The sequence below is a fragment of the Macrobrachium rosenbergii genome, unplaced genomic scaffold (assembly GCF_040412425.1).
Source record: "Macrobrachium rosenbergii isolate ZJJX-2024 unplaced genomic scaffold, ASM4041242v1 13903, whole genome shotgun sequence".
NCBI classification, from domain to species: domain Eukaryota; kingdom Metazoa; phylum Arthropoda; class Malacostraca; order Decapoda; family Palaemonidae; genus Macrobrachium; species Macrobrachium rosenbergii.
Window position 1 is genome coordinate 325220 of NW_027100723.1, and position 22147 is coordinate 347366.

General features: G+C 42.4%; 1 long non-coding RNA gene across 3 annotated transcripts in view; it reads left to right on the plus strand.

The window, feature by feature from the left end:
- Positions 1-359: 359 nt before the first annotated feature.
- Positions 360-22147, plus strand: part of LOC136837973 (uncharacterized) — a 257728-nt gene continuing 235940 nt past the window's right edge. Inside the window, exons 1-4 of one of the 3 annotated variants that reach the window (XR_010852824.1) lie at positions 360-580; positions 2023-2153; positions 5731-5797; positions 13674-13816. This is a non-coding gene — a long non-coding RNA (uncharacterized lncRNA). The remainder of the gene's footprint in view (positions 581-2022; positions 2154-5730; positions 5798-13673; positions 13817-22147) is intronic. The other 2 variants (XR_010852823.1, XR_010852825.1) reach the window with 2 other exon arrangements.

Sequence of the window (22147 nt, forward strand, 5' to 3'; positions counted from 1 at the left end):
TGGTAAAGTAATATGTAAATATTTACCAGTAAACAAGTTATACACAAGAATCTTGTGGGTTTCTCTTTCAATAATAATAATAATAGTACCCCACGTCAGTATGAGACATAATTATTAACATTCACTTTTTATTTTTCTATAAATGAAAAGAAAAGCGAGAGAGAGAGAGAGAGAGAGAGAAACGTGTAGCCTCATTATAACTCCACTGCAGTAGTGATGCTTGCCAACTGTTGACTTCCGTGCTTGTTCATGCCTACGTTTATGTATGTATGTATATATGTATGTCTGTTAATGTGTGTGCTTGTGTTTGAATGTATGTACGTATGTATGTATGTATCTTGTTTGCTGTACGACACTTTGGTTGCTGCCATGCATTCGGCCTTGATGGAGTCGTAGATCTGACTCTGCTGTTCCTTGCTTGTGACGTGTAGTTCGTCGTCGTCGTCGTCGTCTTCGTCGTCGTGGTCTTCGTCTTCGTCGTCTTCGTCGTCGTCGTCGTCGTCTTCGTCGTCGTCGTCGTCGTGAGAGAAGAAAGGAGGAGGAGGAGGAGGAGGAGAAAGGAGAAGGAGAGAAAGAACAAGTGTGTCTCCTCTGTTCCCCTTCATCACCTTCTTCATGTTCTCTGAGAGTGTCGTCATTAATTATTATTGTCTTCTCCTTCTTCTCCATATTCTTATTCTTCTTCATATAAGATATTTCATCTGAGAGAGAGAGAGAGAGAGAGAGAGAGAGAAGCAGCTACGTTTAATGGACGTTGCATCACTTTACATCTTTAGAGAGAGAGAGAGAGAGAGAGAGAGAGAGAGGAGGAAAAAAATGACACTGAAAAGCAAAAACCCTGAAGATAGAGTTAAATGTTGCTTTTATTTTCTCAGGGATTCCATCATTTAAAACTTTATTATCATTGTTATTATTATTATTTTCGGCACAAAAACGAAGTAGAGATAATGATGATGGGCTTATCATCATCTACAATCTGACAACGGCAGTCGAGTTGCCAGATGCGTAATAACGATCATTAGCCTCCGATGTTTGTTGATTAAATGGACAATTTTACTCCATTTATTTACTTATTTATTTCTCTTGGGACTCGAATAAAAACCTAGGAATTATCTCTCTCTCTCTCTCTCTCTCTCTCTCTCTATCTATATATATATATATATATATATATATATATATATATATATATATATATATATATATATATATATATATATATATATATATATATATATATATATATATATATATATATATATATATATATAATACTGAATAACATTATTTTTATATTCACTGAATGAACATTATTTTTTTATTCACGTCATTTATCTCTCTCTCTCTCTCTCTCTCTCTCTCTCTCTCTCTCTCTCTCTCTCTCTCTCTCTCTCTCGTCTATATTCTAAATGTAATTTTTTTGTAGAAATTATTTCATATCTCTCTCTCTCCCCTTCGTTTATATACTAAATTGATATATTTCTTGTAAAATTCACGAAATTCTCTCTCTCTCTCTCTCTCTCTCTCTCTCTCTCTCTCTCTCTCTCTCTCTCTCTCTGTATATATTATATATATATATATATATATATATATATATATATATATATATATATATATATATATATATATATATATCTACTCATATATAGATAAAAGAGTCAGTCATTGAAGGTGTAAAAGTCAATATCTAGTAGAGCAATACTCTGCTTCCATTTTTCTTTGAGCTCTGTATACATAATGATGAATTAGAAAAAGTCAAACAGAATAAAAGGAATCATTTTAGTAAGGGAAAAATCACATAGACATCTGTCATTGAAATTGCGGTCGAAATGACAGCTCTTAATGTCAGGTCATTCAGGGAAAGTCTGATGAAAAGTGGTATGTTCTGTTTTCAACTACCTACTGCCCTGAAGAAGATTTTGATAAGTATTTTAAGCAATAAAAGTTGTATAATTTCCTTTCATATTTGGTATTTATTTCTGTAGAAATTATCAATAATTTTATACATATATCTGTATCTCAGAGGGGGGAAGAAACCCCGCCCACAAGAAAAGGTGGCAAGGACAGCAGCCCCCCTGCAGAAAGAGATCAACTCTACAGGTTTGTTGATCACTGAAGAGGATCAACATAAGGAGGCTCTTTTAAATGACATACAGGTTTGATATGAGCCTCTTAAAGTTTACTATGTCTATTTTGTTACGGGGAGAAGACTTTGAAGCCCCTAGTTCCTTACGAAGATTTAAAAGGAGCTGAGTAACCTTGATAGCTGCCAGTGTTACTCACCTTGTTGAAGGGAGGTTATTCTTTTGAGCCCATTCAGTCATATAGTCATAGTATATATTTGGTTTTCTATTGCTTGTGAGTGTGTCATTGGTTCATGCTCTGAAATGACCTTTGGGTAGGAGGGAGTGTGGTGTCTAGTTGTACTTTACGTCCTTGACATTCATCTTGTTGCACTTATTCTAAGTCTGTTCGGAACCTAATTTTTTTTGTTTACTGTAGCGTTCTTTGCTTTCTTTGTTATGGGTTATGTTTGCTGTTCAGGGATGACCTCGTTTTCTATGAGGACATTGAAATGGGGCGAGAATGAGTCCTCCTCCCTGCATAGTTGCATCCCATGATGGATGGATAGGATTTGAGATATGTCCCTGAAATACGAGTATAATTCTTGGTATTTGTTTGATGTGCAATGGCATGTCCTCGCTTGATGGCCACTCTTATTCCTCTTGGACGTGGGAGAGAGGATTGCTGTACGCGTCTCTTTTATTGTTGATTTTCAGTGTCAGGTGACACTAATAAGCTTCTTCGGTTCAACTGCGCTCATTGCTGAAAATATGCAAATGGATGTGTGTGTTTTCAAGAGTCTGGGATGCAGGCCTCCAGTAGACAGACTGTTCATTTTGCATTCTCATCAGAAGTAGATGACACATGGGTATTAAGTAAAAAGTTAAGTATACCTTAGTTTAACCAGACCACTGAGCTGATTAACAGCTCTCCTAGAGAGTGCTGGCCCGAAGGATTAGACTTATTTTACGTGGTTAAGAACCTATTGGTTACCTAGCATCGGGACCTACAGCTTCTTGTGGAATCCGAACCACATTATACCGAGAAATGAATTTCTATCACCAGAAATAAATTCCTCTAATTCTTCATCGGGCCTAGCAGAGTGCTAGCCGAGAACTCTACCGACTCGTCCAACGATGAACTTGGGTATTTAGTAGACATGATGCGATGCAGAAGTTATTAAAATACTTTGTGGTATTGCTTGTTTATACCTGCTGTTGTTTACTTTCAAATGTGTTCTTGTTGAGAGCATTCACGCATGAGCATAGAGAGTGTATCCAGTGCATGAGATGTATTGTTTTTTCCCCTTTCAATAAAATGCCTCCTGCAGGAATATGCCCCTCTAGTTTTGGCTGGGAGGTTTCCTTTAGAAAGGCCGATTTAGAATTTGTACTTTCATTTCCCTGCAGCACTTTTATCACTTATTACCATAACCACTTTTCACTACACTGTCGATTGCTTGAATCACTTTTACCAGTATTTCTTTGTCTGTTCATGAGAAAAAAAAACGTGTTCCCTGTATTATGTCCACATTCTGTCTAAAAATGCGGTAAAAATCTCTTAAATGGCAGTAGTTTATTCCCGGTGTGTGCGGATACTGAAGTAAATTGGGTCCCTGGTCATGTCATCGTTGAAATGGCGAAGATGGAAAGAAGACAGGCAAAGCTGCTGCACCCACTATGACCTTGATCACTTTCAGCTGAAAGTGGCATCACAAACCTTCAGGGAAAGGCTTCTGCCCCAGGCCTCCACTGATGCACCTTTCTGAATGACAGCAATGGCTTTGCCTTAGTGATAGGCATACAAGCTGTTTGTTTTAACACTCATGTTGGTGTTTGTTTTTGATATTGTGATTTGAAGTCTGTGTGTGTTTGTGTGTGTGTGTGTGTGTTTAAATAGAAGAATATAGAATTTAGCAAGCGCTGGGACATATGAGGTCACACAGCGCTGAAACTGAAATTGACAGCAAAAAGTTTTGAAAGTTGTAACGGGAGGAAAACCTCGCAGTTGCACTACAAATCAATTGTTAGGAGTGGGTGGAAAGATGGAAGAAATAGAATGTGAATGGAGGTACAGTAAGAGAAATGAAAGGGATTGCAGCTAGGGGCCAAAGGGACGCTGCAGGGAATCTTAAGAAATGTCTACAGTGCACCGCATAAAGTACACTAAAGGCACTAACCCCCTACGTGTGTGTGTGTGTGTTAGAATGGTTGACCAGTTTTTCTAATGCTAACATAATGCTCAGTCGTGATTCATGGAATGCACTTGTTTAGTCGTAGAACTATCATTCAACCCTACATCTTATCAATGACAGTTTTTAATGAACGCACAATTTTTATATCTACATTGCCTCGTAAGGTGGGGTGGGCAGGGCAGCTCTCCTCTAAATGCTTTAGCACAACCAGAACTCATGCTGTGTGGGGTAGTGTAGGTCTGAAAATACTTGACTTTGGTGGTTGGTATACATTTCTCCCCTTCTGTTCGTGAGGGTCGAGTTCCCAACCCCCTGGGAACACTGAAGCCTTTTTGTACAAATGCACACAGCAGCTTATCAAATGTAATGTTAGGCACTATTTGCTAGCCTGTAAGTGCAGTTATTTCCTCTGCATATACACCAATAATGTTCATGAAGGACCAAAGGATGTTTGGTATTATGACACTATCTTTTCAAGGAACACCAAAACAAGAATGGTTTGCCTAGTGCAGTTATGGAATCTTCTGATCTTTAATGTTTAAGCAGTGATCCGAGTCATTCCTGCTTTCTGCTGATGTCTCCTGAATTCAGGGGTATCAGGTTCATGTCCAATTCCCTTATACCTAATTATTTATCCCCTTTTCGTATAACTTTCTCTCTCTCTCTCTCTCTCTCTCTCTCTCTCTCTCTCTCTCTCTCTCTCTCTCTCTCTCTCTCCCTTTGTTAGCCGAGGCTGACTTGCTCGATGGACCGCAATTCCCCGGCCGGCTGATGAAGAGTTAGAGGGAATGTATATCTGGTGATAGAAATTCTTTCTCGCTATAATGTTTCGGAAAGTCTGTTCCCGTTGCTAAGTAACCAATTGGTTCTTAGCCACGTAAAATAAGTCTAATCCTTCGGGCCAAAGAGCTGTTAATCAGCTCAGTGGTCTGGTAAAACTAAGGTATAAAGGCTGACTTGCCGTTGGAGCCCTCTTTGGTTTAAAAGTCTGTTGGCTTTGTCCAAAGAGGTTTACAGCTGAAGATTTAAAGAGAGAGAAGTACACTACTTAGGGGTAACTATTTCCTCAGATCTTCAAAGACCTTGTATTTCCTGTTTTTCAAACATGCAGCTGTGTAGTCAATTAATATTACTAGACTACATAAAGCAGTAATTCCTCTTAACCATGATTATTTTTGGATTTCAGTTTCACATCTAAGTCTCTTGTTGTGGATAATATGTTTGTTGCTGTGAAATATACAAATCTGAATATAAAACATTCCTTTATAGACGACTCAGACTTTCACATGTAGAAAACTGCAGTTTACATTTCTTGCTGTGACACATTGACCTAAAAATTGCGATTTTATAACAAATATCCATCCTGGTGCTGATTTATAAACAAAAGCTATCCATTAGAATGAAATACTGTATGTGTGGATGAAATAAAAATGACTGGTTTCTGAAGGTTATTAACAACTGAATGCTTTTTACAGATCCTTTCCGATTTCTTCTGTGGCCCAACTCAACGTAGTGACTTCTTCCTTCAGAAAATATTGTTAGGTAAATTTTGTATTAGTGCATGATACCAGTTAACCTGACTAACATTGTAATGCTAATGAAAACTGTCAATAATTTGTTCATTGTACCCGCCCCCACCCCCACCCCCGCACTTTTCCAGAACTTTCACTCAACCTTCTTTACAAGCTTATCAGCCCCTCTCTCTCCAGACTCACTCACCTTATGCTGCAAAAATTATACCTTCCTTACTGCTGAGCACATTAGTGGATTCTTTGTTGAGGAGAGAAGGCGACACCATACTTCAGGTGCCTTGGAAGAAACTTTCCTTGCTGAGCTCAACTAGTCATCACATGATAGCCTGAAACTTACCTTTCATCATCATCATCATCAATCATCAACATCACTATTCACAACAGTATTCAGGTCTCCCAACTTATTTCCTACTTGCATATATGCAACATCTCTGCCTCTTCCTCTGCACATTTGTATTTGCGTGCAGACAGGATCCTCCATTACTGCATTAAACACTTGCACTTATCCTCATCATTGCTTCTCAAACCCAGATTACTCTGCCATCCCTCCTTCCTCCTCACTCACTACAATACTATTACTGTATTATCCCTGTGTAATTTCACATCTATAGCATAAACTTGCTTTTTTCCTAACATATAACTGGCTTCTTGTGTGCTCACCCAGCCTCACTGCAATCATTTCTTGCATCGGCTGCACTGTCCTATCCTTCCTCTTCTTCTTCAGAAAGTTATACTGTACTCTTATAACACATGGTACTTGTCGTTCACCCCATCTGCCTTATAGAAATCATCCCCTTCCATTCTTCTTCTTCCAGCATTCACAACTGATTCTTCAGTTTCCAACAACAGGCACAGACGACGACTTTCCAACCCCTCTCACAAATCCATGACATGCATTCTGTCCATTCACTTTATGTTAACCTTTCAAAGGTATTTCTATACATGCCATTCACACCACACCCAGTGTCAATCAAAGCATGTATTTCCACCCATCTAAACTCGTTTGTAATACTCAGAAGACACTCAGCCATATTTCTACCCCAACACACATCACTGAATGTAAATCCTTCTCTTACATTCAAAACATGCACTCCTAGACCATAGGCCTCACCCCTTTGCACCCTCTTCATACTCTGTTTGTGAGACCTACATTACTACGTTCATTCCTGATCTTCTTCCTTGCCCTATTTGCCCAATTCTTCTGGCTGTTGCCTACGTCCTGGCTTCTACGGACTGTGCACATTCTAGAAAAGTATTTTTGCTGGCCACAGTTAACACACACACACACACACACACACACATCCTCTGCTCTCCAAATATTTTTGCTATGTGCCCTAATCTACTGAGTCACTTAAAACATTTCTGTACAATCTTTCGCATTACAACGTCCTACCTCACCACAGCCAAAACAGGAACCTACAACCATCTACATTACTCATTCCTTTAGGCCAGGCGCACATTGAGACAGTGCAGGGCAGTGCAGACTCAGGGCAGGGCAGACTCAGGGCAGGGCAGGGGGCAGGGCAGGGCAGGTCAGCATAGGTGTGGTGCGCACAATGGGAAGCAGTCTGTCATCCTATGCAGGCCCTGTGATCATGGCTGCCGCTCATGATTACCTGAGAAACCTCAGCTCAGAATCTGACTCGGAAAATGAATTCGAGAATACTTTGTTATTATATGACATTTGTAGGGGAAAGAGATCACTGTGGAGGAGTGATTACATGGCCAAGAGGAATACCCATGGTTTAACATCTGAGTTGAGTGATGAAAAATTCAAGAATTATTTCAGATTAAGCAGAGAACAATTTGATAAGGTGCATAACATGATACAAAGTGACATATCATCTGAAGGTTGCAACGCCCAAAAAACCAATCGGGAGTAGAGAAAAACTGGCTGTGTTTTTAAGATAAGTTTTATTTTCCTTCACATCTGTCTTTCAGCAATATAGGAACGGAGGAAAAAATCATCTGATGAACAATTCCCTTTTCTTTTGACCTGTAATAATGCCTCCATAATGTCATTATAATGGATAATTGTAAAAATGAAAAATAACAGGGAAAACAGTGTTGATAAGAAGCACACAGGTCTTTCCGAGAGATTCATCAGAAATTAACAAAATCATCAGACATATGACTTTCATCATATAATAATTTGGTGGATTACTGAGCGAGTTACGTCCTGTGCGCGTATGCGCAGAAAACTGCGTTCAAACACTGCGTGGCGCAGGCCGAAAACAGGTCCGCCCCTGCGCTGTGCTGTCCTGCTTGACAATGTCTTGCTTACATTTAAAATAGTGAAATGCAGTTTTCTGCCCTGCTCTGTGCTGCGCTGCCCGTGTCGCCTGCGTCTCAATGTGCGCCCGGCTTTATATGTGCTATAAACTGAGCCTACTAGCCTGGCTTACACTCCTTCTTATATCCTTCCTGAGACTTTCACTATGATCTTTCCTCACTCTAACATTCCTGGCATATAATCTCCTTTTGTCTCGTTTTTTCCCATAATTTGCAGCCAATAACTTTGCCAAAACATTTACCAGGGTACTTAATCGTGCATCTCTGTATGACTTGTATTCAAGGATACTTCAATCACGTGTTCTCTCTCTTTCCTACATACACACTGCTGCTTTCATTCCTTTCCACTTCACTTCCAGTTCAAACTGGTGATCTGCTTTTCCAGCACCTCATCCCATTTCAGCCTTTCAGTCACCCATCTCTTTCTTTTTTCTTTTTTAAGTTTACCATTTATAAACTCAGCCACGTTGAAAGGTACAGTATCCAGAAACCTTTTTATCAGATGTTCATTTTCTTTGATACCTACAATCCCAAATTTTTCTTGGTTGATGTCTTTGACTGACGAGTTGGCATGTGTCAACTTTCATTCTTCCTCATTCTTCATGTTTTTGGACTCATTCCTATTCCAGTATTTCACTCCCGCTTTCATTGTCCTTACTTTATTAATCCATCTCTCTTTGACAGTTTTGGATTTCTGATCATCTCCGCTCATTACCGTCTCATGAAATTCATCCCCCACCTTTCCAAAAACCCTCTTACCTCTTGCACCCAGACACCCAGTATCTTCTTCTTTTTCCTATAAAGTTCTCCTTCCAGAGATGTTCAAAGTCCCTGGAAAAGTCCGCTATGTTCCTTACTCCAGTTACACTAAACTCTGCAATCTGTGGCACTGCATGTACAGTCGGCCAAATTAGAATTGGCAGAGTTTCATAATTTTTCGATCACCTGCCTGACGCACGATTCATACCTGATTAATATATTTTTCTGTTCGAAGATGGAGTAAATCTTATGTAATGGCATTAAAAACAGTCACTGTAATCTTTAGAACATCATGTTATATTATTACGTAAAACTATTTTCCATATAACAAAATTCACGTGAACGAAACGAAGTGATAAAAAACGTCGAATCACGACCACTGCCATAATACAGTGTTGCCACATTTCCACAGCACTGATTTCTATGGTAGCCTAAATTTTAAAGTCATTTAACCCATAGCTTTCCTTCATAGTCTAAAGATCATTTCCTGTAACTTCCCCTAAGTTAATCACAATAATTTTTTACATTTACTAAAACAAATTTAAATAAAGTTAAGCTACCATAGTTAGATGGATCCCTAAAGCTGCTGTCATTCTGATGTCGTCTGCATTCGACGTGTCAGTCATCAGACATTCCTGGCTCGATCAACTTCTGCTGCTTCATGATTCGGCAAAACAGCCACTCTTTGATGGCTTTTTATTCAGTCATTTTATATGAAAAGATATATAAATATCAAATGGCCGAGAATATAGGACAATGAATCATAAAATATAAGAAACTAATATAGGCTATCTGGCCACAATAAACCCCTAAAAAGAGTATGAACATTTTTTCCACACTTGGTTTGGCAGACCGTAAAATGAGTAGGCCTACCCCAGTTCTGCATCAAAACTTCCACACCGGAAGAGGCCACATTTGCACGTTTCGGCAACAATAGGAGACAGCTATCACTAGCAGTATCGTATAAACGGTCATATATTATCATTTCAATATAAAGTTGACAGTAGTTGAACGATTTCCTTTGTTAAAATTTAGAAAAACAATGGAAACTCACAAAATGCTATCAAAGATTAAAAAAAATTGTGTGTGAAAAATAGGCCTAAAGTGGAACTCCTCAAGCCCCAGAAAAGGCTAGACCATATGATAGTTGCAGCTGTCAAAGAACAGCCCTAGATGACAGCAGTTGCTGTGAAACAGCAGCTCTGCAAATGCGTGTGCAGACTGTGCGGAATAGGTTGCATGGGACAGGAATGCATTACAGGATTCCGGCAAGGAAACCGTTGCTAACGCAACAGCACAAAGAAAAAAGGATGAGACCTGTTTATTCCTATTATAAACTGATATGTAGTATATACTTGAGTTCATTACGTTATATATAAAAACCTAATGCAATTCGACTATAAAGTGAAAATAATACATAGTTGCAAAATGAAAAAAGAAACTTTTGTTATTTTGTCCTTATTACTGTATATATATCCTAGACCTAAAGCTGAGAAATGATCAATAACTATATGTATTTGACTGTTCATACAGGAATTATCTGTTTAATGGGGATTATACTGCACATTTATCTTCATATAGTTGTCTTGAGATATAATTTCAATGCATGCCTATAGGCTATTAGGAAACATTATAATTTTCATTTATAGAGTATAATTCATATGATAGGTCTGTGTTGTAACATATAAAAATGGAAGAAAATGTCTGTAAAGTTGTAGGCCTACTGTTCTCTCTCTCTCTTATTTTTATGACTAACTACTCTCTATTGAATTGTCTGTCATTTGAAATAATATTTTCTGTGGAGAGATATGCTGAAAATAACATCGCGACTTCAAGGTGTAGTGGCAGAATATCAACTGGGTCATGGGGATGGATGGCTGCCAGTGGACCGGGAGGGCTAATTGCCATCGATGACCGTTTCTGAACACCAATCAGTGTATCGAAATTTTACGGGACATTTTAGTACCCTCAGTTCGAAAACTATTATTGCCGTATCCCATGCTAGTATACATCGCCATAGACAATTTTGCGGTCCACAGTGCAGAGGCTGTAAAGCAATGGTTCCAGCAGAATCGAGACGTGGTTCGAACTGACTGGCCTGCCAAGTCTGCAGATCTGAACCCAATGGAAAACTTATGGGCCTACATGACCCAACAATAGGGTGTTAATCGTGCTTACACCAAAGAGAACCTTATAAAGCATGCAATAGATATTTGGGAAAACTTAGGCCCAAAGAGGGGAGCAGCAAACACTTGCGAAGTCCTTGTTGCATCAATGCCAAATAGGATAAGATGCGTGCTAGATGCACGAGGATCCTATACAAAGTTTTAATGAGTTATGCTGCCTTTTCATATAATGTGACCAATTTTATCATTTTATTCTCCTTAGTTTAACAGTGTTATTTTGTATTTAACTTCATTTCGGCTCATTTACTACTCGTTATGGAAATATTGCCACATGCAGGTGCCATATTATTTGGTACAGTTGGCCATTGATGCAACAAGGACTTCGCAAGTATTTGCTGCAGTTCGAACCACGTCTGGATTCTGAGGGTACTAAAATGTCCCGTAAAATTTCGATACACTGATTGGTGTTCAGAAACGGTCATCGATGGCAATTAGCCCTCCCGGCACTGGCAGCCATCCATCCCCATGACCCAGTTGATATTCTGCCACTACGCCTTGAAGTCGCGATGTTATTTTCAGCATATCTCTCCACAGAAAATATTATTTCAAATGACAGACAATTCAATAGAGAGTAGTTAGTCATAAAAAAAAAGAAGAGAGAACAGTAGGCCTACAACTTTACAGACATTTTCTTCCATTTTTATATGTTACAACATAGACCTATCTTATGAATTATACTCTATAAATGAAAATTATAATGTTTCCTAATAGCCTATAGGCATGCAATGAAATTATATCTCAAGACAACTATATGAAGATAAATGTGCAGTATAATCCCCATTAAACAGATAATTCCTGTATGAACAGTCAAATACATATAGTTATTGATCATTTCTCAGCTTTAGGTCTAGGATATATATACAGTAATAAGGACAAAATAACAAAAGTTTCTTTTTTCATTTTGCAACTATGTATTATTTTCACTTTATAGTCGAATTGCATTAGTTTTTTATATATAACGTAATGAACTCAAGTATATACTACATATCAGTTTATAATAGGAATAAACAGATCCCATCCTTTTTTCTTTATGCTGTTGCGTTAGCAACGGTTTCCTTGCCGGAATCCTGTAATGCATTCCTGCCCCATGCAACCTATTCCGCACAGTCTGCACACGCATTTGCAGTCCAAGCTGCTGTTTCACAGCAACTGCTGTCATCTAGGGCTGTTCTTTGACAGCTGCAACTATCATATGGTCTAGCCTTTTTCTGGGGCTTCGAGGAGTTCCACTCTAGGCCTATTTTTCACACACAATTTTTTTTTAATCTTTGATAGCATTTTGTGAGTTTCCATTGTTTTCTCTAAATTTTACAAAGGAAATCGTTCAACTACTGTCAACTTTATATTGAAATGATAATATAAGGACCGTTTATACGATACTGCTAGTGATAGCTGTCTCCTATTGTTGCCGAAACGTGCAAATGTGGCCTCTTCCGGTGTGGAAGTTTTGATGCAGAACTGGGGTAGGCCTACTCATTTTACGGTCTGCCAAACCAAGTGTGGAAAAAAATGTTCATACTCTTTTTAGGGGTTTATTGTGGCCAGATATATTAGTTTCTTATATTTTATGATTCATTGTCCTATATTCTCGGCCATTTGGATATTTATATATCTTTTCATATAAAAATGACTGAATAAAAAGCCATCAAAGAGTGGCTGTTTGCGCCGAATCATGAAGCAGCAGAAGCTGATCGAGCCATGAATGTCTGATGACTGACGCGTCGAATGCAGACGACATCAGAATGACAGCAGCTTTAGGGATCCATCTAACTATGGTAGCTTAACTTTATTTAAATTTGTTTTAGTAAATGTAAAAAATTATTGTGATTAACTTAGGGGAAGTTACAGGAAATGATCTTTAGACTATGAAGGAAAGCTATGGGTTAAATGACTTTAAACTTTAGGCTACCATAGAAATCAGTGCTGTGGAAATGTGGCAACACTGTATTATGGCAGTGGTCGTGATTCGACGTTTTTTATCACTTCGTTTCGTTCACGTGAATTTTTTTATATGGAAAATAGTTTTATGTAATAATATAACATGATGTTCTAAAGATTACAGTGACTGTTTTTAATGCCATTACATAAGATTTACTCCATCTTCGAACAGAAAAATATATTAATCAGGTATGAATCGTGCGTCAGGCAGGTGATCGAAAAATTATGAAACTCTGCCAATTCTAATTTGGCCGACTGTACTTCCTGTTCGCTGACAATCACTCATGCACTCACTCTCACTTGATGATGAATACATTGAACCTTTACTCTTGTCCTTTCCTTTCCTCACAGTCTCTCTGCCACTGTCTAGCATTCATCATTTGTCTTCCTTTCTTCCTTCCCTCTAACTCTTACACCCACTACTTACTCTCTTGGGACACTGGCAAAAAGTCTTGAGATCAGCAAGACTTGTGAAGAACTTGTTACTAACCAATCCTAAACAAGATAGATTGATGTACAACTGTTTACCACTGAATCCTAACCTAGCAGTAATACTTGCACAATATTTTATTTTCCCAGAAAGACTGGCAATTTGAGAGGTAAGATATGACATCTAAATTATCAGTGGCCACATTGTAATAAAACAACACTCTATATAATTCTCAAATTGGCTTTGAAGCTTTTACTGAAAACAAATTCTGTTACACACAGATATGTCAGTATCACCATTGCCTCCAGCGCAGTGAGGAGACACAAAGGCCCTCTGTGAAATTCCACCACTCACGTCATTCGTGTCTTCGATCTTCCAAAAATCTACCCTCATTCCTTCATCCCATCTTACAGTTCTCATCCAGGTAGGTCTGGGTATTGCAGTTCTTTTGGTGCCCACAGAAGTTTCTAAAGAATTTTGGCAGCATAGCGAGACCGCTGGACTTATTAAGAAAACAGTCAGCATTCCAGTGGTGGGAAAATGAAGAGGAGTCTTTTCACATCATGACTATTCTCCCTGGGGTTCCGCATAGGACATATCCACACCTTCTCCATAGATGCCTAAAATAGTCCAGTGCTGAGGACAGTCTGGTGAATGGTGACTGACCACCCTCTTGCATAAAACTGACCTATCCAACGTTCACTCAACTGCCTACACACTGCACAAATACAGTTATATGCTGATTACCTAGTTTAAATAGTATGTTTAGATGACCCTATGCATGCATTCCGTAGCTGCTGAGAGATCTGGTGCAACTCCCTCACTACCTGCACCGAGAATTCTCAAGGTATTGAGGCTGTGATTTACCTGCACAAATCCCAACCTCAATGAACCTAAACATGACCACAGTTCCTGACTGACCATTTACAGTCAATGAAAGGCATTTCTTGCAAAGTATTTGGTCTAAGTATCGTTAAAGAAAAAGGATTAACTTTTCGTTAGTGTTTCAACTTCTCCGGACAAAAAAGCTAACACTGAACACCCTATGAAAATTAATTCTTGCAAGATTAACTGCAAAACTAACCAGTAGGAAATCTGAATGCAAAACAATATTACGATTGGTTGGGTTTCATACAGAAGGAAAACTCCATTGACTGCTCACAGCCAGGGGTCGCGCATGATGTACACATCTGATGATCCTAAACAATGCCTTCTGCTCAAGAGTAAAAGGGAAATGTAGGAATATCAAGACTTTTGGAGCTAAACCTAAGATAAGGCATCAATCCAACATAAGTTTGTTTTTGTATGAACACATATTTAGTAACATAAGATGATTCAGTTTAACAAAACCTACAAAAATCTGCGCAATACAGACTAAACATTGAAGTTTTTAACTTTATTCGAAAACTTGGCCCTGCTGCAATTTGGTACAATACAGTCATCCCTCAACTTAACAGGAATTGGTCTACTAGATTTCTCTATACATCAGCTATATTATCATGATGGTTTTTTTTACTGGGCTGCCTTTTAGGAATGACGCCTTTGGGGATAAAAATTTTAATGGAATTCCATTTAAAAAATTTGAATGGAATATATGTAAGATATAGTTTAGTTTAGGCTACAGAAATTATGTGAATTACTGTTAGCTGTGAGAGAGCTTGAAAAATTTCAATAGCAGGTTGTACTATAAGGTCTTTGTTGCTTTTTAAATGACTAGAAACCCTAAACATCTGTTCAGTTTAGGGTTCACCCCACTAAACCATACCTGGATTATTAAAAGGCAGAGCACATTTTTGCTTCTTCCAGAAAAATAAATCACAATGAAGTTCACTAGAAGAGGAGAAATTGACAGTCCTTCCAAAATTAAATGATTCCTTCTGCAATAAAGGAACTTTTAAAAATTGTATCTGGACCTTACTTAAACCTTTACATAATCTTAAAGGCAAAATGTATTAGCCCTGTTAATAATTTTCTAAACAAAAAAAAATACAAAAGCTTAAAGTAACAAGAAGTACAGAATACAAGCAAGTTTTCTATCACAAATTATCTGAAAGAAGTCCAGACTGGAGTCAGGCTAGGTCAAATGTATGACAAAATCCCTTCTCTTAATGAGTACATAACAACTTATCTGGAGCTTGACAAGTGAAACTAAATGTATACATTTTTTGATCCGTGAAAGGTAATGGGACTGCAAAGTACTTGATGCCTGGGCTAGGGTTAAAAAGAATGCAAAGGGAGCTGCACTATAAATATAACAATTTTTAAAGTAAATTGTATTTTTCCTAACTATACAAACCCGAGGTCCTTTACATTAGGAGATACTTTCAGGCGTAGGCTGGAAACAGCCGTTAAACTCTTGAACAAGGTGGTTAGGCAGTAACTACCTCCAGGTAGGCGGGGATACCCGCCTGCCCGGATGTAAACATTCAGTTTGCCTTTCGGCCCAGGTACAGATTGAGGGGTGGCATGAGGTGGGCATAATTGTAAAGGACCTCAGGTTTTGTATAGTTAGGAAAAATACAATTTACTTTAAAAATTGTTATTTGTTCCGACACAATATACAAACCCTCGGTCCTTTACATTAGGAGACTCACTTATTGGAGGGAGGAATCTGAAAAGTCTCTCTGAACTGACTGGAGTTCACCACTTTGTCTTCCTTCCTGGTCGTGAGAGCGAGGAAGGAAAAACTACCTCTGACAAAAGATCGGGTTGTAAGAAACGCAGGATCAGTTGTCAGACTTCTGGGTCCTTTGCATGAAAGAGGAAACGTCAGTTCATGCAAAGTAGGCTGGGAAGAATTTGACGTCGGATGACAATAAGGCAAATACAAGCATTGGGTTGTCTCATAGTCATGGTCTCCTTCCTCCCCTTGCAAGAGGAAGGAGTGGGGTTGCTTCTATTAACCTGAACGGAAATAGAACAGGGAGCTCCTGTTATGCGCTTATCTGCCTCGATCGCCGGTCCAGCTTGTAACGGCATGTCCGCTCCCTGCCCGTGGGAAGAGAGCCAGGATGGGGAGAAAGAAGAGAGGCCAGTCACTCAACCTCCATTCTCCCCATCACAGCCGTACAACATAGGCGAGATGCAATCCTGTCCCGTTAAGGGAGCTGGATAAGCTACACAACTTGTTGAGCAGCCACCACAGGACCCAAGGAAAAAGTGTCCAAGGACTTGTGTGCAACATCCCTGAGGTAGAAGGAGGTGAAGGTAGTCTGTTGGGACCACACACCCGCCTTCAGCTCCTGTGGTACCGACATATTCTTCCGGAATGCGAGGGATGGACCAAGCCATCGACTTTGTGAGCTCTCGGGTGAAAGGTACCGGTATCGTTGTCATCAGCTGCCAAGTACCTCCTTGATTGCTTCACGAAGTCAGGAGGAAGATGTGTCCTTAGACACTTCTTCCTTGGGAGAGACAGTACTGGCGAAAACGTTGACGACATCCAGGTTAGGAATGTCAAACCTTTCGGAAAGTACCACAGCTCCCAATAGGACAGAGTAACGAATGATCTGGATCATCGATACAAAGTCAAGGAGGAGGGAACAAGAAGGAATCGAACCCGACAGTCGATGCCAATGGATTTGGAGTCCACCTACGACATCCGAGAAGGATGATCCCCACCCTGTTCTTCCATCTTCTACGCCAAAGCCAGGGTAAGATGAGAGATGGACTTAAGAGGGCATATCTCTATCCGACGACTCGTAGGGCGAGTGCAGAGCACGGACAGGAACCCTAAACGAGCCGCATGCCACCCAGGAAACATTCCCTGGGACAGCATGACTGAAGAAGCTTCTCGTCCGTAGCTAACTCTCGACTAAGGAGACGAAGGCTACTTCAGATAGAAGACTAGGTCGCAAGAGCCTACATTCTTCAAAACTGAAAGGGAGAGAAGCAGCCCTCGGCGGAGAAGTCGAGAAGTCCAGACTTGACGAGCGACTCTGACCGGGAAGAAGTTCCGACAACGACACCACCAGCGAAGACGGATCCAGTCCCTGGGACAGTGTTGCAGAGGACTTCAAGGGATACCCAGCTATATCCGTTGCCGCTCAGCAAGAAAGCCTGTGCTTGCAAGGAAAGCTGGAAAGTCTCCCAGTCCTGAACCCACAGGGATGTACTGCCTCAAGAACCGCTTCTTGTGTAGCTGCACAGGAGGATGGGTCAAGCGGAATTCTTCTCGATGCCTCGGCATTCAGGTCGGAAGAAGGGGAAGTCTTTAAGTATTTGTCTGTAACTTGGGGTGAGCAATGTTTGTGAACCCCTAGCAAAACTGGACAAATACGGAGGGAAAAAACGTTGATATCGAGTTTTCACCAAAAGACAGCATGCCTCAACAGAGCGGCCACTGGTCTGGTATGAGGGGAGCGAGAAAACACTACTGACTTGTGTGCAGGGAGGCAACAGAAGGACGGTAGGGATTTCTCAGTCCAGCAGTCTCTGTATGAGTCTTCGTGAAAAAGAGTGAGCAGCATGTTCTGTCCCGATCACTCAAACCCGAGGCCAGGCTTGCCTACCAATACATCCCCACCAGGGATGCATCTGGTTAATTGAGCTGTCGAGTGTGCAATAGAACAACACTCGAGTACCATCAAATGTCGAGATAAAACAGGGGAAAAAACGATTGCCTCCTGTTTGTCGACAAAAGTCACTACTGTGGTTTATTGTTCAATGAAACCAGTGAGTGCCATAAAACCCATCCTGGATTCTCGGACGGCCAAAAGGCTGCCCTGAGCCCAGGACGGTGACGGGAAGGTACTAATCATCTCGGTCACACAAATTCAAGACAAGGTCTTTACCAGTGTGCGCCCTATTCCTCAACCTGTGAATCTGTGAGTAGACACAAGATTTGAGGAAATATGAAGGCATATTCAAGGTTCCTATAATCAAGCATTAGCCTAACTCTTTCCTCATACCTCGAAGAGGAAAGAACGGGAAAAGGAAGCAGACTTCCATTTTCGACCATGGGGAAGCTTCTGCAAGATGACAGGGAACCGAGACAATTAGCTCTGCCGGCTGGCATTTCCCGAATCGGGAGCACGGGAGAGGTGGTGGGATGAGAGATCGATGGAAAAAATTGCCGAGACCTAAGGGAAATAGATACTTCTCCTGAAGGAATCCATTCCCAGGTCTCGGCAATGTTGCTGCCAGCTCCAGAGACTCGATAAGCATCATTTTGTCAGGCATCAGCAGTTGCAATCTTCTTCTGAAGCCTAGGACTTCTTAGCTAAGAGTTGAGGTGGGCTGGCTTTGAACCCAAGGTCGAGTTGAAATGACTAAGACCCAAAATTCTTGGCCATTGTCCAAAGGATAAGGCAGTGCCCTGGTGGGAACCTTGATTACCAGGGTATCTGGCAAATCTCTGAAAGAGAAAGGCAGAACCAAGTAAAAGTTTCGTTCCCAAGGGTCGAATCCAACTCGGGACTTACGAAACTGGAGATCCGGTGGGACAAAGTCCTTCTTCTTAGCACCAGAATTGCCCAAAAAACTGTGGTCAGCAAGACCCTCCGAGGCAAGAAGAATTCATATTCTGCCGAGGCAGGGGTGAAGTTTGGTGTTTCGACCTGAATTAACTCCATCGAAGAAAAGAATCCATCGAGGTCGAGAACGTTTCTCGGAAGACAGGACTGCGGCGGTCCCTGACATTCTCGGCCCCTCGGAAACTGCAAGGGTTGCAAGTGATGAAGGTTATTCATTGGGGAGCCGTGGTCCTGTCCCAGGGATCCTCGCGCCGACGAATCAGCGCGAAGTTCCCGAGAACACGGGGCGTCGTGCTTGAAGAGGAAGACCCTCGCTGTTCCGATCGTGAAACCCTGTACTTCTCCCTTGGAGGGAGACCTTGACAGATCCCATGAAACCCTTCTCAGCTACCTGGTTATAATCGAGAGAATCGGGGACCGATACCCAAAGCACGCCAGGCAGCCGAACTCGAAAGAAAATTTCGTCGGAGCTCTCTCTGTCCGTCTTGCTCCTCTCGGAACAACCGAAAGGAGAAGAGAACAGGTGAGGAGAAAGAGTAGCCCTACCTGTCCTGCCAGAATGATAAGCAGGAGAGGCGGACCGTGAGCAATAATCAACCGAAGGAGATTACTGCCACACGGGAAAGAAGAGCACCTATGCCGTGGCAAAGTGCTTTCCTGGGAAGAGCAAAAATTCACTCGAGCATACCGAGAACCGAATCGGAAAAAACCGAGTAGGGCCGAGCTGAACCGAGCCGATCACGAGAACGCGATCCAGCTGGTCGGTATGCGGCAGACTGGGAGGCAGGCGAGATGGGGCGAGCGAAACAAGCCAAGCCAGTCTGGCAAGCCGAGTCAAGTCGAGCCGAGCCAGTCTGGCAAGCCATGTCGGTCGAGCCGAGCCAGTCTGGCAAGCCAAGTCGAGCCGAGCCAGAGCCAGACTCATAACTGGGCAGGCCAGACTCGTCTGCTGTGAACAATTGCTAGTTTCCCGAACTCTAAACTCCTTCGAGGCCGAAACCGAGGCCAAGGCCCCTCGAGAAGAAGGCTCATAGAATTCTGTGTCTGCTATCTTGCATGCTCGAACCCTAAAGTTCGAGACACAGAAACGAAGCCCCGAGCAACCCGAAGCAGCTGGCGGGCAGAATCGAGACACCTGGCGTCGCGGTACACCGACACCTGGGTGTCCCGGCGACCAGACACCTGGGTGTCTCGGCAACCAGACACCTGGGTGTCCCGGCAACCAGACACAAGGGCGTCCGGCAACCAGACACCTGGGTGTCTACCTGGTGTCCCGGCAACCAGACACCTGGGTGTCTCGGCAACCAGACACCTGGGTGTCTACCTGGGCGTCCCTGCAACCAGACACCTGGGTGTCTCGGCACTTTCTTTCATCCTATGCCTCTCGTGGAGAGCGCTCGTGATTCATAGAATTCGAAAGCTACCCACGAGACTTCCGAAAATCGGGAGCGGCTGCTGTTACCTAATAGATTAAAAGAGCCAAGCACAGAACCAGTCTTAGATGCAGACTTCCAAGACTGGCAACGAGGGAATGGCCTCGAGAGGCCGTGCTCTCGCGACCCCAAAACGCAAGATCCCACAGGAAAATGCGAATCGGCCAACTTGTCTTCGGAAGAGAGTCAGTCCCTTGGAAGTCCCGCAGGACTCCCAAAGTGAATCTCTTCCTTGCTTCTTCTGGTGTTCGAACCGAGAGGTTCGAGACACCAGGCTGGGAACCCGACCGAGCACTGGCAAACACTCGGGGAGCGCTTGGTGCTGGCAGGAAGAGGAACCGAGACACCTGGGTGCCTCGGCCCTTTCTCTCGCACTGCTCCCGAACTGGGCCCAGGAAAATCTCTCCAGACCAGATCGGGATACTCGATATTCCATAGAATCTCGAGCACTCGAAGCGGCTCGCAACCAGCGCCGAAGCCCCCATCTTAGAGGCGGAACCTCTAAGACTCGGGGAATGGGAACGCAAACTGAGGTCTGTGCGCCCGCAGCTTCCGAAACACAAAACCCACGGCTATGCGAATCGGTTCCCTAACCCGAAGGTCAGGAAGAGCCAACGAGAGACCCACTGCCTCCTCGGAAGGAGGCAGTCCCTAAATGTCCAAGGGCATCAAGGGAAGAAGCAGCATCCTTCCTTCGGCCGATGAAGGTCTGTCGATTCTCGGGACCTCCAGGACCTCGGGGAGAGGAAGGGAAGACGCAGCAGAAGACGAAATCGAAGATAAGATGAAGAAGACGGCGGCTACTTCCACAGGACAGCTTCCTTCATCTCCACTCCCACATCTTCTACAGGATGGTCGACACGAAACGTCGTAACCTCCAGGGTAGTCCGGCAGGAACACAACGGACGCAGGAGAAGCATGATGAGGACAGCGATGCAGGAGCTACGGCAGCAGTTCGGAGGGCAGGAGCTACTGCAACGGCCAGGAACATCACCTCAACAGGACCACTTCCTAAATCTTCACGCCGACATCTTCTACAGGATGGCGGACATCGTAACCTCTGGGGCAGCTGGCAGGAACGCATTTGGCGGACCCGGGCATGACCGCCAGAAGCAGCAGGAATGATCAGGACAGCCGATGCAGGAGCTACGGTAAAGGTTCGAGAGCAGGAGCTATGCAACGGCCAGGAACGTCACTTCCACAAGGCGACTTCCTTCCCTTCACGCCCACGTCTTCTACAGGATGGCAGCAGGCAGGAACACAACGGAAGTGGCCCCCGGCACGACCACTGGGAGAAGAAGCGGGCACGATCAGGACATTCGATGCAGGAGCTATGTTGGCTGTTCAGAAGGCAGGAGCTAATGCAACAGACAGAGTGTCATTGAAAGTCACCAGCATCGACAGGAAACGATCAGGGCGGCTGCGGCAGGAGACCAGGAGAGCAGCCCGAGACTGTCGTAGAGTTGACACGAGCAAAACACAGGGAACAGCAGGAGCAGATAGACCACAGATACGCAGGAAGCATTGCAACAGCATACATGAAAACCAGCAATGACAGCGATCGAACTACATCAGCGGGAACAGAGTCAGAGCGATCCCGACGTGGTAATATGTCATCTAATCAGGTATTGTGGTCGATCCCGAAGCAACACTGAATGAAAGTCGGGACTGCTTCATGCAAGATATTCTTGATATATGATATCCAGCCAACTACTGCTGTCTCTGCAATGCTCACTGTCAACCTGAAAGAAAAAACAAATATGATTAGTAGAGGGAGGCTCCTCCCGCTACAAGGGGAACAGCCCTACGCAGCGTTAGGAGTTACTCTAGACGAGGTTGCTCGCTCCC